Source organism: Pristiophorus japonicus, chromosome 7, assembly GCF_044704955.1.
Source record: "Pristiophorus japonicus isolate sPriJap1 chromosome 7, sPriJap1.hap1, whole genome shotgun sequence".
NCBI classification, from domain to species: Eukaryota; Metazoa; Chordata; class Chondrichthyes; family Pristiophoridae; genus Pristiophorus; species Pristiophorus japonicus.
In genome coordinates, this window is record NC_091983.1 from 186,089,898 (window position 1) to 186,103,885 (window position 13,988).

Here is a 13,988-nt window from a genome sequence, read left to right on the forward strand (position 1 = left end):
TTTTAATTTATTTAAAAGTGGTAACTTGGTACAGCTGAAAATGGCTTTATCACAAAAAATAAGCATTTTAATCAGAGTGTCTAGTCCACTAGCATTTAATCACCTGATTTTAAATAACTGAAAATGACTAGAAAAAATGATGCAGAGCCATTTGTTAGTGACATTGGTGTACAGCTTCCCAGTCAATTAAAAAAACATTATAATCAAAAGCTTTTAAAAAGTGCCTATTAGTGTCCTTGCAGCTAAAAAAACAGATTCATTTTTAGAGCCTCTTCGAAGACCCGCAAACTAGCACAATTAGTGAAAACTCGCAATGGTGATCAAAATTCAATCTGGAGGGATGTGGCCAATTTTGTGGGCTTCTGGCGCAATGTTTTTTTAAACTAGCACAATAGATCGCGTCAACTCGATTTGCGCTCGAAGTAATTTGCGCTGAAAGTTCCTCGATCTTTTGCAATGGATTTGCTAAACTGAGTGTAAACTCCAGGCCCTGATATCAGCATTGCATTGATAAGCCACAAATAAACGTGCATTTACACTGTATCAGTTGTATTAGTATAATTTGGTTTTATTTATCTAACATATATAAGAACATAAGAATTAGAAACAGGAGTAGGCCATCTAGCCCCTCGAGCCTGCTCCGCCATTCAACAAGATCATGGCTGATCTGGCCGTGGACTCAGCTCCACTTACCCGCCCGCTCCCCATAACCCTTAATTCCCTTATTGGTTAAAAATCTATCTATCTGTGACTTGAATACATTCAATGAGCTAACCTCAACTGCTTCCTTGGGCAGAGAATGCCACAGATTCACAATCCTCTGGGAAAAGAAATTCCTTCTCAACTCGGTTTTAAATTGGCTCCCCCGTATTTTGAGGCTGTGCCCCCTAGTTCTAGTCTCCCCGACCAGTGGAAACAACCTCTCTGCCTCTATCTTGTCTATCCCTTTCATGATTTTAAATGTTTCTATAAGATCACCTCTCATCTTTCTGAACTCCAACGAGTAAAGACCCAGTCTACTCAATCTATCATCATAAGGTAACCCCCTCATCTCCGGAATCAGCCTAGTGAATCGTCTCTGTATCCCCTCCAAAGCTAGGATATCCTTCCTTAAGTAAGGCGACCAAAACTGCATGCAGTACTCCAGGTGCGGCCTGACCAATTCCCTATACAGTTGCAGCAGGACCTCCCTGCTTTTGTACTCCATCCCTCTTGCAATGAAGGCCAACATTCCATTCACCTTCCTGATTACCTGCTGCACCTGCAAACTAACTTTTTGGGAACAAGCACTAGGACCCCCGGGTCCCTCTGCACCGCAGCATGTTGTAATTTCTCCCCATTCAAATAATATTCCCTTTTACTGTTTTTTTTTCCAAGGTGGATGACCTCACATTTTCCGACATTGTATTCCATCTGCCATTCGCTTAACCTATCTAAATCTCTTTGCAGCCTCTTTGTGTCCTCTACACAATCCGCTTTCCCACTAATCTTTGTGTCATCTGCAAATTTTGTTACACTACACTCTGTCCCCTCTTCTAGGTCATCTATGTATATTGTTAACAGTTGTGGTCCCAGCACCGATCCCTGTGGCACACCATTAACCATCGATTTTCAATCCGAAAAGGACCCATTTATCCTGACTCGCTGCTTTCTGTTAGCTAGCCAATTCTCGATCCATGCTAATATATTTCCTCTGACTCCGTGTACCTTTATCTTCTGCAGTAACCTTTTGTGTGGCACCTTATCGAATGCCTTTTGGAAATCTAAATACACCACATCCATTGGTACACCTCTATCCACCATGCTCGTTATATCCTCAAAGAATGCCAGTAAATTAGTTAAACATGATTTCCCCTTCATGAATCCATGTTGCGTCTGCTGATTGCACTATTGTGTCTCGATGTCCCGCTATTTCTTCCTTAATGATAGCTTCAAGCATTTTCCCCACTACAGATGTTAAACTAACCAGCCTATAGTTACCTGCCTTTTGTCTGCCCCCTTTTTTAAACAGAGGCATTACATTAGCTACTTTCCAATCAGCTGGTACCTCCCCAGAGTTCAGAGAATTTTGGTAGATTATAACGAATGCATCTGCTATAACTTCCACCATCTCTTTTAATACCCTGGGATGCATTTCATCAGGATCAGGGGACTTGTCTACCTTGAGTCCCATTAGCCTGTCCAGCACTACCGCCCTAGTGATAGTGATTATCTCAAGGTCCTCCCTTCCTATATTCCCGTGACCAGCAATTTTTGACATGGTTTTTGTGTCTTCCACTGTGAAGACCGAAGCCAAATAATTGTTTAAGGTCTCAGTCATTTCCACATTTACCATTATTAAATCCCCCTTCTCATCTTCTAAGGGACCAACATTTATTTTAGCCACACTTTTCCGTTTTATATGTCGGCAAAAGCTTTTACTATCTGTTTTTTATGTTTTGCGCAAGTTTACTTTCGTAATCTATCTTTCTTTTCTTTATTGCTTTCTTAGTCATTCTTTGCTGTCGTTTAAAATTTTCCCAATCTGCTGGTTTCTCACTAACCTTGGCCACCTTATACGCATTGGTTTTTAATTTGATACTCTCCTTTATTTCCTTGGTTATCCACGGCTGGTTATCCCTTCTCTTACCGCCCTTCTTTTTCACTGGAATATATTTTTGTTGAGCACTATGAAAGAGCTCCTTAAAAGTCCTCCACTGTTCCTCAATTGTGCCACCATTTAGTCTGTGTTGCCAGTCTACTTTAGTCAACTCTGCCTTCATCCCACTGTAGTCCCCTTTTGTTTAAGCATAGTACGCTCATTTGAGACACTACTTCCTCACTCTCAATCTGTATTACAAATTCAACCATACTATGATCACTCATTCCTAGAGGATCTTTTACTAGGAGATCGTTTATTATTCCTGTCACATTACACAGGACCAGATCTAAGATAGCTTGCTCCCTTGTAGGTTCTGTAACATACTGTTCTAAGAAACAGTATACAGTCTGAATCTGGAATCGGGGCTTGACATAACACTGGATCAAAGCAGACTGTGCCTAACTGGGTTCAGTTTGGGTCACAGGAACATAGGAACTGGAATAGGCCACTCAGCCCTTCGAACCTGTTCCGCCATTCGGTTAGATAATGGCTGATTTATACCTTAACTCCATTTACAAGCCTTGGTTCTTAGTTTTGACATTTTCAACTGACCTAGCCCCAACAACTGTTTGGGGAGGGAGTTTTAGATTTCCACTACTCTTTGTGTGAAGAAGTGTTTCCTGACATTACCCCTAAATGGCCTAGCTGCAATTTTAAGGTTATGCTCCCTTGTTCTGGACTTTCCCACCAAGGGAGTTTTTTTTTCTATCCACTCTATTAGCTCCATTAATCATCTTAAACCAGGGTTTTGACATCTGACTTCAGTGCGAACCCACTTCATATCTGCCTTAAGCTCATAGGCTGCGATTTTGCTGACATCGGCAGGTCCGTGGCGGATGACATTGGTGGCATGTCCCAACCCCTCTGCTGGCTCCATCCCTCTGGGTAAAATGAATATCCTTTGATTATTAAAGAAAGTGTGTCTGTTGACCTCATTTGATGACGCATCATCAGCCAGTTTGCTTAAAAGGACCATGTCAAAATTTATTTTGACATTTGTGCTGTCTATGTTCTACAGCATTGAGGTGCTGCAAACACTGACAATGACTGCTTATGGAGGGAATTACAGCATTCAGGGACGTCCTCTTCCCTTCCACTGGGCAGAAGAGACCTCGCCAGGAGATCACCACATTGCATAGGAGGGCATAAGCAGGGATGTGGTCAGGAGGACATGGGTGCAGTGCCGAAAACATTTCAGTAGGTCACGAAACGTTAGTACAAAGCCATATTCAACCTCATCCGGCGATGCCTCTGATCACATCCCCATCACTCTGCCTTCCCTATCCTACTCCTGCACAACCTTTTCAACCAACGTATCTTGCACCTCCACTCATCCCTCTCTTTCTATCTACATTATCACATCCCCATCTCACTATCCACTCCTCACACTCACCCTCACCCGAGTGCAATCATACCAACTAACAGCACACAAGGGTGCTTTTTTTTTTAAAAAGGGAATGGCCCAAGCTACAAGCTCTGCAAGGATGAAACGGGCCTCCATGGACCACTGGGGAGTGGTTTGCCATGCCGACAACCCGGCAGTCAAGCAGAGAGCAGGGCTGACTGCTCGCAATACGGACCCCGCATTTGAAGCATCAATTGGGCTCAGAAGCAATTCGGCAGACTTTTTGTTCAATGGCCGACACCTCCCTTTAAGTATCGGCACTCCCAGTGGCCTGTCGCCTGGATCATGTCCCATGAAGCAGTTGCTGACATCACCCTGCACAGATTTCAGGGGGCAATACCCAATTTAGGGTCCGGGGCAATAATGGGACGCTGCGCATGGTGATGATGTCGTCATCGCCGGTGCAGCGGAGCAGGCTGCTACCGATTACCGCCACCGCTAAACTCCCACAGAATTTAGCAAGAGTTGTTAGCGGCGCTGTGACTGGGCGAAAAGTCATTTGAGCACTGTTAGCACCTTGGGGGGTGCTAACGGGCGATGCAAACAACCCCAATTTCTAGGCCTAAGTTTTTTAATTACCTTATTTTGCAGCCAAGAAGAGCAGGAATGATCTTCCTGGCTCCACATTAAATCTGTAGGCCACTGCAGGTACTGCTTTCCCCCTCCCTCACCGAGTAACTTACCTCCACCTTTCCCCCCACCTCCCTGAACTTTCCTGAGGACCTCTGCCACCTTCTGCAAGGCGGGCTCCCCCTCAGTGGCTGTAATCCAATACCAGGGCACATGGGATTAGTATGATTGCTTGTGTGGAGGTGAAACAGCAACACTGACTAATTGCTGTGCAATTCTCTGTGATAAGTTACTCTTTAAATACATGTCTCTCTTTTGTTTTACAAGTTCTTGTATACACAAACACCAATAAATCCAGAACTCTGTTGCCCACATCCTGTCCAGTCACCCATCTCTTCAATTTCCATCAACCGCTTATCCAACAAACACATCGATTTCAAAATCATCCTTGTTTACAAATCGCTCCATGGCCTAACTCCAACCTAGCTCTACATAATAGGAACACAAGAATTAGGAACAGGAGTAGGCCATCTAGCCCCTCGAGCCTCCTCCTCCATTCAACAAGATCATGGCTGATCTGGCCGTGGACTCAGCTCCACTTACCCGCCCGCTCCCCGTAACCCTTAATTCCCTTATTGGTTAAAAAAAGAACACCAGCTCCTTCGAGCCAGAATTGAACCAGCGACCTAAGGATGACTTTGCTGCGTATTCCACTACAGTCCTCCGCTCTACCAACTGAGCTATCAAAGGGAAGCTACTTCTCTTCTCTTCCTACGTTACAATAGTGACTACACGTCAAAAGTACTTAATTGGCTATAAAGCACTTTGGGCATCCCATAGTCATGCTTATGCGCTATATAAATGTAAGTTTTTCTTTCTTTTACTGTTTCACATTAACTGCTCTTAAATGTCAGGTATTCTGTATCACCCAACTCTCTCTGCTCTGCCATTATTGGCAGACCCTTCAACCATCATAATCGTAGTCACGAGATTCTCTCCACAAATCCTTCTGCTTTGCTACAGTTCCCCCCCTTCTTCAGTAGTCCCCTCAATACCTATATCTTTGACCACAACTTTGGTTATCTCCCCCAATTCTTCCTCCAACCCATGCTCCCCTTGTGAAGCACTCTGGAATGTTTTCCAATATTAGAGGCACTATTTAAGTGCAAATTGTTGCTAATTCTTATGGTGCAGGTTTCCATAATTGTTCTCCATGAGGAGAACTCATTATTTAGTAAGAGGAGTGTACATTATTACACAAAAATCTGCTTCTCAATACTATAGTGAAACGCTACATGAGTAACTCTAAATGACTTGAAATCACAACAAAGTCAGAATAATGTAATTTCACAGCTGCACGAAGTTTAGACAAGTATCTTTTATTGAAATTCAACTTTGACAACATGCTGCTGAGGACTAACTGGTCTTGACATGACCTTTTTAATCTTGCCAAGCCTTATTTAGATAAAATGTGAATGCTGAAATGATGCCTAATGATTTCATCAGTCTTAATTATAATGGTAATTTACCACTGTAAGCTTATCTCCAAACAAAGACTGATGAAAGTAATGAAAATTATGTCAGACATTTGTGCAAGAACAATTACATCCTGCTATTTATGTGTTTATTGCAACACCTTATCACATAGAACAGGAAGTCTGTCAGCAACAGAACCTGGTCAATGTATTCAAACTTATATGAGCCCGAAATTAATTGACATACCACCTACTATCGCCCGCATACTGCCCACTTACCGCCCAAAAATGCAATTTTGGTGAAAAAACACCTACATACCACCGACATACCGCTCGACGCAATATTCAGCATTGAGATACCGCCGAGCGGTATGCACACTGCCCATCGTGCAAGACCACCCGCATACCGTCCAAAAAGTCCAATTTTCATGGCATACCACCGACATACCACTGGAGCTGCATACTGTCCTGGAGAAGGTGGTTTTACGCGATGTTAAGTGGGCAGGAATAGGCGGTAGGGCTCGGAACCGCCATTTTGAAATGGGGAACAGTCAGCAAAAGCAGCACTTCTGAGGTGAGCAATACCTTACAGTGCGATTTATAGTGGAAAATATATTTTTATTGGTACTGAGTAAATTATTAAGATAGCAAGAGTTTCTATTGGTATATAAAAAGGAAAAGAGTGGCCAGAGTAAATGTTGGTCCCTTGGAGGACGAGACCAGGGAATTAATAATGGGGAACATGGAGATGGCAGAAACTCTGAACAAATATTTTGTATCAGTCTTTACAGTAGAGGACACTAATAATATTCCAGCAGTGGATAGTCAACGGACTATAGGGGGGGAGGAACTTAACACAATCATAATCACTAAGAAAGTGGTACTCAGTAAGATAATGGGACTCAAGGCAGATAAATCCCCTGGACCTGATGGCTTGCATCCTCGGGTCTTAAGAGAAGTAGCAGCAGTGATAGTGGATGCATTGGTTGTAATTTACCAAAATTCCCTGGATTCTGGGGAGGTCACTCTTCCCAGCAGATTGGAAAACTGCAAATGTAATAGCCCTATTTAAAAAAGGAGGCAGATAAAAAGCAGAAAACTATAGACCAGTTAGCCTAACATCTGTGGTTGGGAAAATGTTGGAGTCCATTATTAAAGAAGCAGTAGCAGGACATTTGGAAAAGCAAAATTCGGTCAGGCAAAGTCAACATGGATTTATGAAGGGGAAGTCATGTTTGACAAATTTGCTAGAAGTCTTTGAGGATGTAATGAACAGGGTGGATAAAGGGATGTAGAACCAGTGGATGTAGTGTATTTGGACTTCCAGAAGGCATTTGACAAGGTGCCACATAAAAGGTTACTGCACAAGATAAAAAATCACGGGGTTGGGGGTAATATATTAGCATGGATAGAGGATTGGCTAACGAACAGAAAACAGAGAGTAGGGATAAATGGTTCATACTTGGGTTGGCAATCAGTAACAAGTGGGGTGCCGCAGGGATCAGTGCTGAGACCCCAACTATTTACAATCTATATTAACGACTTGGAGGAAGGTACTGAGTGTAACGTTTGCCGACGATACAAAGATGAGAGGAAAAGCAGTGTGTGAGAAGGACACAAAAAATCTGCAAAAGGACATAGACAGGCTAAGTGAGTGGGCAAAAATTTGGCAGATGGAGTATAATTTTGGAAAGTGTGAGGTCATGCACTTTGACAGAAAAAAATCAAAGAACAAGTTATTATTTAAATGGAGAAAGATTGCAAAGTGCTGCAGTACAGCGGGACCAGGGGGTATTATGCATGAAACACAAAAGATTAGTATGCACGTACAGCAAGTGATCAGGAAGGTCAATGGAATCTTGGCCTTTATTGCAAACGGGATGAGTATAAAAGCAGGGCAGTCTTGCTACAGTTGTACAGGATATTGGTGAGGCCACACCTGGAATACTGCGTACAGTTTTTTAATGTATGCATGTTAATGATGTATTGTAACACTAGACCGGAATGTACCTTCACCTTGTACATACCATACCTGTACACCAGAGGGTGCTGCTGCTGGAGACCTAAGAACATAAGAACATAAGAATTAGGAACAGGAGTAGGCCATCTAGCCCCTCGAGCCTGCTCCGCCATTCAACAAGATCATGGCTGATCTGGCCGTGGACTCAGCTCCATTTACCCGTCCGCTCCCCATAACCCTTAATTCCCTTATTGGTTAAAAATCTATCTATCTGTGATTTGAATACATTCAATGAGCTAGCCTCAACTGCTTCCTTGGGCAGAGAATTCCACAGATTCACAACCCTCTGGGAGAAGAAATTCCTTCTCAATTCGGTTTTAAATTGGCTCCCCCGTATTTTGAGGCTGTGCCCCCTAGTTCTAGTCTCCCCTACCAGTGGAAACAACCTCTCTGCCTCTATCTTGTCTATCCCTTTCATGATTTTAAATGTTTCTATAAGATCACCCCTCATCCTTCTGAACTCCAACGAGTAAAGACCGAGTCTGCTCAATTTATCATCATATGGTAACGCTCTCATCTCCGGAATCAGCCGAGTGAATCGTCTCTGTACCCTCTCCAAAGCCAGTATATCTTTCCTTAAGTAAGGTGACCAAAACTGCACGCAGTACTCCAGGTGCGGCCTTACCAATACCCTATACAGTTGCAGCAGGACCTCCCTGCTTTTGTACTCCATCCCTCTCGCAATGAAGCCAACATTCCATTTGCCTTCCTGATTACCTGCTGCACCTGCAAACTAACTTTTTGGGATTCATGCACAAGGGCCTGCGGAGGATGCGTGAGTGCCAGGAGATTTACTCGGCCGCGTCCTCCGCCAGGATCAACTGGGAGAAATGTTCCGGACTCCTGGTGGGTCAGTGGCGGGTGGACTCCCTGCCGGAGGAGCTCAGGCCTTTTGCCTGGAGCACGACCCATCTCCTCATCTGGGAGTCTACCTTAGCCCCGACGAGGGAGCCTGGCCAGCGAACTGGCAGGAGCTGGAGGCCAAGGTCGCCGCTCGCCTAGGGCGCTGGACAGGACTGCTCCGAGTGCTGTCCTACAGGGGTCGAGCGCTAGTCATAAACCAGCTGGTGGCCGCAATGTTGTGGTACCGGCTGGTCACTTTGACCCCTCCCCCTGCGTTTGTCGCCAAGATACAGAAGAAGCTGGTGGACTTCTTCTGGAACAACAGGAAGCACTGGGTCTCTGCTGCGGTCTTGAGTCTCCCGCTTGAGGAGGGCGGTCAGTCGTTGGTGTGCGTCAGCGCCCAGCTCGCGACTTTCCGCTGCTCGGGAATCCGTACCTCCACGACCGAGGTTTCATGTGGCGGTCGGAAGAGAGGGCTGTGGCTGGTGAGGTGACCAGGGTCAGGGACCTGCTCGATGGCGGAGGAGCGGGCTGGATGGCGCCAGACACGCTGGCGCGGCGCCTAAATTCTGCCAACGTCCGCCACGCGGCCGATGCCATCGAGTCGCTAAAAACAGCTCTGGGCCCTGACTCCGTTAGGTGCATCGAGGAGGCTCAAGCACGTGGGGAGATCCCGTCCGAACTGACCCCCTTCCGGACGGAATTCCTCATCGGCGCCAAACCCCGGAACCTCCCTCGGGGGCCGGCGCCTCACAACTTGAGCCGCCTCGGGGAAATCCCCTCCGTGCCTTTCAGTTCCGCGCGGAGGGGTTTCCTGTACGGGCTGCTCCTGCACACTCTCAACTTTGCCATCCTCGCCGGCCGTCCGGACACGCCATGGCGTACCATCTTGCCGTCCGGAGGAGGCGGGGGTCCCCGATGGAGGGCACTCTACGCAGGGGTCCTCCCACTATTCATCGGGGACTTGGCCTGGAGGGTGGTGCACGGAGCAGTGCCGTGCAATAAATTTTTAAGCCGGTTCACGGACTCCCAGGCCGCCTGCAATTTCTGCGGTCTGGAGGAGTCCGTGTTCCATGTTTTTATTGAGTGCACAAGGTTGCAGCCCCTGTTCCATTATTTGAAGGGGCTGCTCCTGAAATTCTGGCTGCACTTCAGTCCCACTCTCCTGATCTTTGGGCACCCTGTGCGGAGGGGAGCGGGTAGGTCCGAAGGCCTCCTCGTAGGACTGCTCCTGGGCACGGCCAAGGGTGCCATCCGCCGGTCCAGGCAGCGGGCGGTCGAGGGGGTCGTTCAACCTGACTGCCTGCCTCTCTTCCGCTCTTACATCCGGTCCAGGGTGTCCTTGGAGATGGAGCACGCGGTGTCCACCGGTACGCTCGTGGCCTTCCGCGAGAGGTGGGCACCGGAGGGACTGGAGTGCATCATCACGCCCGGCAACCAAATTTTAATTTGATTTTACATTTTTAAGTTTAATTTGTTTTAATTGCCGGTGCTTTTAGTGTCCCCCTTCCCTTTTATAGTGGGCACTGGGGAAAATTGTGATTTTAGTGCCCAAAAAAAAAACCAAAAAAAGAAAAACACAAAAAAAAAAGGGGAAAAAAAAAAAGGGCCTTTTAAATGTCTGGTGTGTCATCCAGGTCGGGTGGCACGGTTTAATGTTTTTTGTTTTGCAGATGAACTCCAAAAAGAGTTTCATGCACAAGGGCCAATTGTGGTGCAGTGGAGGCGTGTCCTGCACAGTTGGAGCTGAGCTGCAGTGAGGAGAGGAGCTACCAACTTTTGCTCCTGCCTGGAGAGCCCTGAGAACAGCCCAGGAAGAGAAGGAAGGAAGGGGCTTCACCACCAACTTTCACCCAGAGGGAGAGGAGGAAAAAGCAGAAAACTTTGAACAATTCTACCATTTCTGCAAAGAGTTGGAGAGAGGGGGAAAGACCAACAACAACAACATCCAGTGTGGAAGGAGGGAGACTCTACATCTTCGACAGGTGGGTGTGGGTGCATTTCCCAAAAAGACTTTGTTATATCGGTGGGGGGAGGAAAGAAGACCACTGAGGGCCGGAAAACCGCGGGGGGTGTGTGTGTGTGGATAGTGTGTGTGGAGGCCTTGCTTACAGCTAGGCCCCACACACAATTGAACCCCCCCCCACATTTGCCTAGCCTGGGATAGCTGGAGCTACCAGGCTGAAGATTTTTCTTAATCACCCTATTAACATCGTTAGGAGTGTGTGCCTGGTGGCTCTAGCTGCCCCAGGTGAAGACGTCTTCTCCCCTCACCAGAAGACCACCCAAAAGACTATTTGATTTTTGCCATCTGGGGATTGCACCCACCCACAGCTGCGAGGGGAGACCTGCCCTCGCAGTTCCCCCCCCTTCCCACCCCCCTATCTCTATCTCTCTCTCTCTGTCTCTCCCCTCTCTCTCTGAGACCCCTTCCTCCTAATTTAAAAAAAAAACAGAACAATTGAGACAACTGAGCAGAGGGAGCAAGGCCCCTCCCCAATTGCCAACTAGGGGAGTGGTGTGCCTCGTTAAGAGCTCCTCTGCTCAGTCAATATGCGAGGCTAATAAAGACCATTAAGGCCTGTGACTTTGGGGTGGGTGTAGCCCTTAAAGGGACCCCGTGATGGCGACCCCATCCACGCCGGTGGCAGGGCCAGCAAGGACATATGCGCAGGTGGCAACCGCTTCCACGGCACCTCCTGCGCCACCTGCTGCCCTGCCACCATTCAGACTTATAACCAGGAAACACGGGGTCAAGAGCTACACTCACCCCACAATGAGCATCGAGGAGTGCATGCGGGTGATGGCTGGGATAGTCGGCCCCTCGGCCATTGTCGCAGCCTCCAAGATGTCTGGGAAGGCTGTGTTCTTCCTGGGGTCGGAGCGAGCGGTGTCCCTGGCCCTCGAAAAGGGGCTCACGGTGGGCGGGATGTTCCTGCCGGTGGATCCTCTCGAGGCCACCGTGCAGAGGGTCATCGTGTCGAACGTCCCGCCCTTTGTTCCCGCTGAGCTCCTCCTCCCTCACCTACAACAACTGGGGGAGGTAAGGTCAGGGATCAACCCTATACCGCTCGGCCTCAGGGAGAACAGCCTGCGCCACGTGTTCTCCTTCCGCCGCCAGCTCTTTGTCCGTCTGGCGCGGGAGGAGACGACGGAGGGTAGTTTTAATGTGGTGCACGAGGGGACTGCCTACCGCGTCTTCTGGACGTCGGACAGCGTGCGGTGCCATGCCTGTAGGGAGGTGGGGCATGTTCGTAAGACCGGTGCCCTCGACCGGCTCTCGAGGGGAAAATCCCCGGGGCTGGACGGGCTGACCGTGGAGTTCCACAGGGCGTTCTGGGACGTCCTGCGGGGCGACTACGCGCGGGTCCTGGGGGAAAGTCTGGCGACCGGGGAGATGCCCCTCTCTTGGCGCAGGGCAGTCATCGTCCTGCTGCCTAAGAAGGGTGATCTCCGCCTCCTTAAGAACTGGCGCCCGCTCTCCCTCCTCAGCACGGACTACAAAATCTTCGCCAGGGTGATGTCTGCTCGCCTTGGTGCCGTGCTGGACCACATGATCCACCCCGACCAGTCCTACACGGTCCCGGGCCGGACAATCCACGATAACATCCATCTGGTCCGGGACCTCATCCATTGTTCCCAGGAGGCTGGTCTGTCGGTCGCCTTCCTATCCCTCGACCAAGAGAAGGCGTTCGCCAGGGTGGATCACGACTATCTGCTCGGAACTCTGCGCGCTTTCGGGTTCGGGACGCATTTCGTCGCCCGGATCCGACTTTTGTACGCCGCCGCGGAGTGTCTGATTAAGGTTAACGGGTCCTTGACGGCACCCCTTCGCTTTAGGAGAGGGGTGCGCCAGGGATGCCCCATGTCCGGCCAGTTATACGCCGTTTGCGTGGAGCCTTTCCTGCGCCTCTTGCGGACGAGGTTGACGGGACTGGCTCTGCAAGGGCCGGGCGTGGGGGTCGTCCTCTCGGCTTACGCCGATGACGTGTTCCTCGCGGTAGAGGATCCCGCTGACCTGCGGAGGATGCGTGAGTGCCAGGAGATTTACTCGGCCGCGTCCTCTGCCAGGATCAACTGGGAGAAATGTTCCGGACTCCTGGTGGGTCAGTGGCGGGTGGACTCCCTGCCGGAGGAGCTCAGGCCTTTTGCCTGGAGCACGACCCATCTCCTCTATCTGGGAGTCTACCTTAGCCCCGACGAGGGAGCCTGGCCGGCGAACTGGCAGGAGCTGGCGGCCAAGGTCGCCGCTCGCCTAGGGCGCTGGAAAGGACTGCTCCGAGTGCTGTCCTACAGGGGTCGAGCGCTAGTCATAAACCAGCTGGTGGCCGCAATGTTGTGGTACCGGCTGGTCACTTTGACCCCTCCCCCTGCGTTTGTCGCCAAGATACAGAAGAAGCTGGTGGACTTCTTCTGGAACAACAGGAAGCACTGGGTCTCTGCTGCGGTCTTGAGTCTCCCGCTTGAGGAGAGCGGTCAGTCGTTGGTGTGCGCCAGCGCCCAGCTCGCGACTTTCCGTCTTCAGACCCTGCAGAGATACCTTTACGTCGAGCCCCCTCCTAGGTGGTGTGCTCTGGCGACGTATTTCTTCCGCCAGCAGCGCGACCTCAATTATGACACGCAGCTCCTGTTTGTGAACTTGGGGGGTGCCAGGACCGCCCTCCGGGAGCTGCCTGTCTTTTACAGGGAACTTATCAGGGTCTGGAACAAAGTCTCCACCAAACGCAGCTCTCCGCCGGCTGGAGTGGCGGCCGTCCTGCAGGAGCCGCTGCTCGGGAATCTGTACCTCCACGACCGAGGTTTTATGTGGCGGTCGGAAGAGAGGGCTGTGGCTGGTAAGGTGACCAGGGTCAGGGACCTGCTCGATGGCGGAGGAGCAGGCTGGATGGCGCCAGACACGCTAGCGCGGCGCCTAAATTCTGCCAACGTCCGCCTCGCGGCCGATGCCATCGAGTCACTAAAAACAGCTCTGGGCCCTGACTCCATTAGGTGCATCGAGGAGGCTCAAGCACGTGAGGAGATCCCGTCCGAACT

General features: G+C 49.1%; 1 non-coding gene across 1 annotated transcript; it reads right to left on the minus strand.

The window, feature by feature from the left end:
- Positions 1-5,274: 5,274 nt before the first annotated feature.
- On the minus strand, positions 5,275-5,366 carry trnay-gua (transfer RNA tyrosine (anticodon GUA)). Its single transcript is given in 2 exon segments — positions 5,275-5,310; positions 5,330-5,366. It is a non-coding gene; the product is annotated as a tRNA-Tyr (tRNA).
- Positions 5,367-13,988: the final 8,622 nt, after the last annotated feature.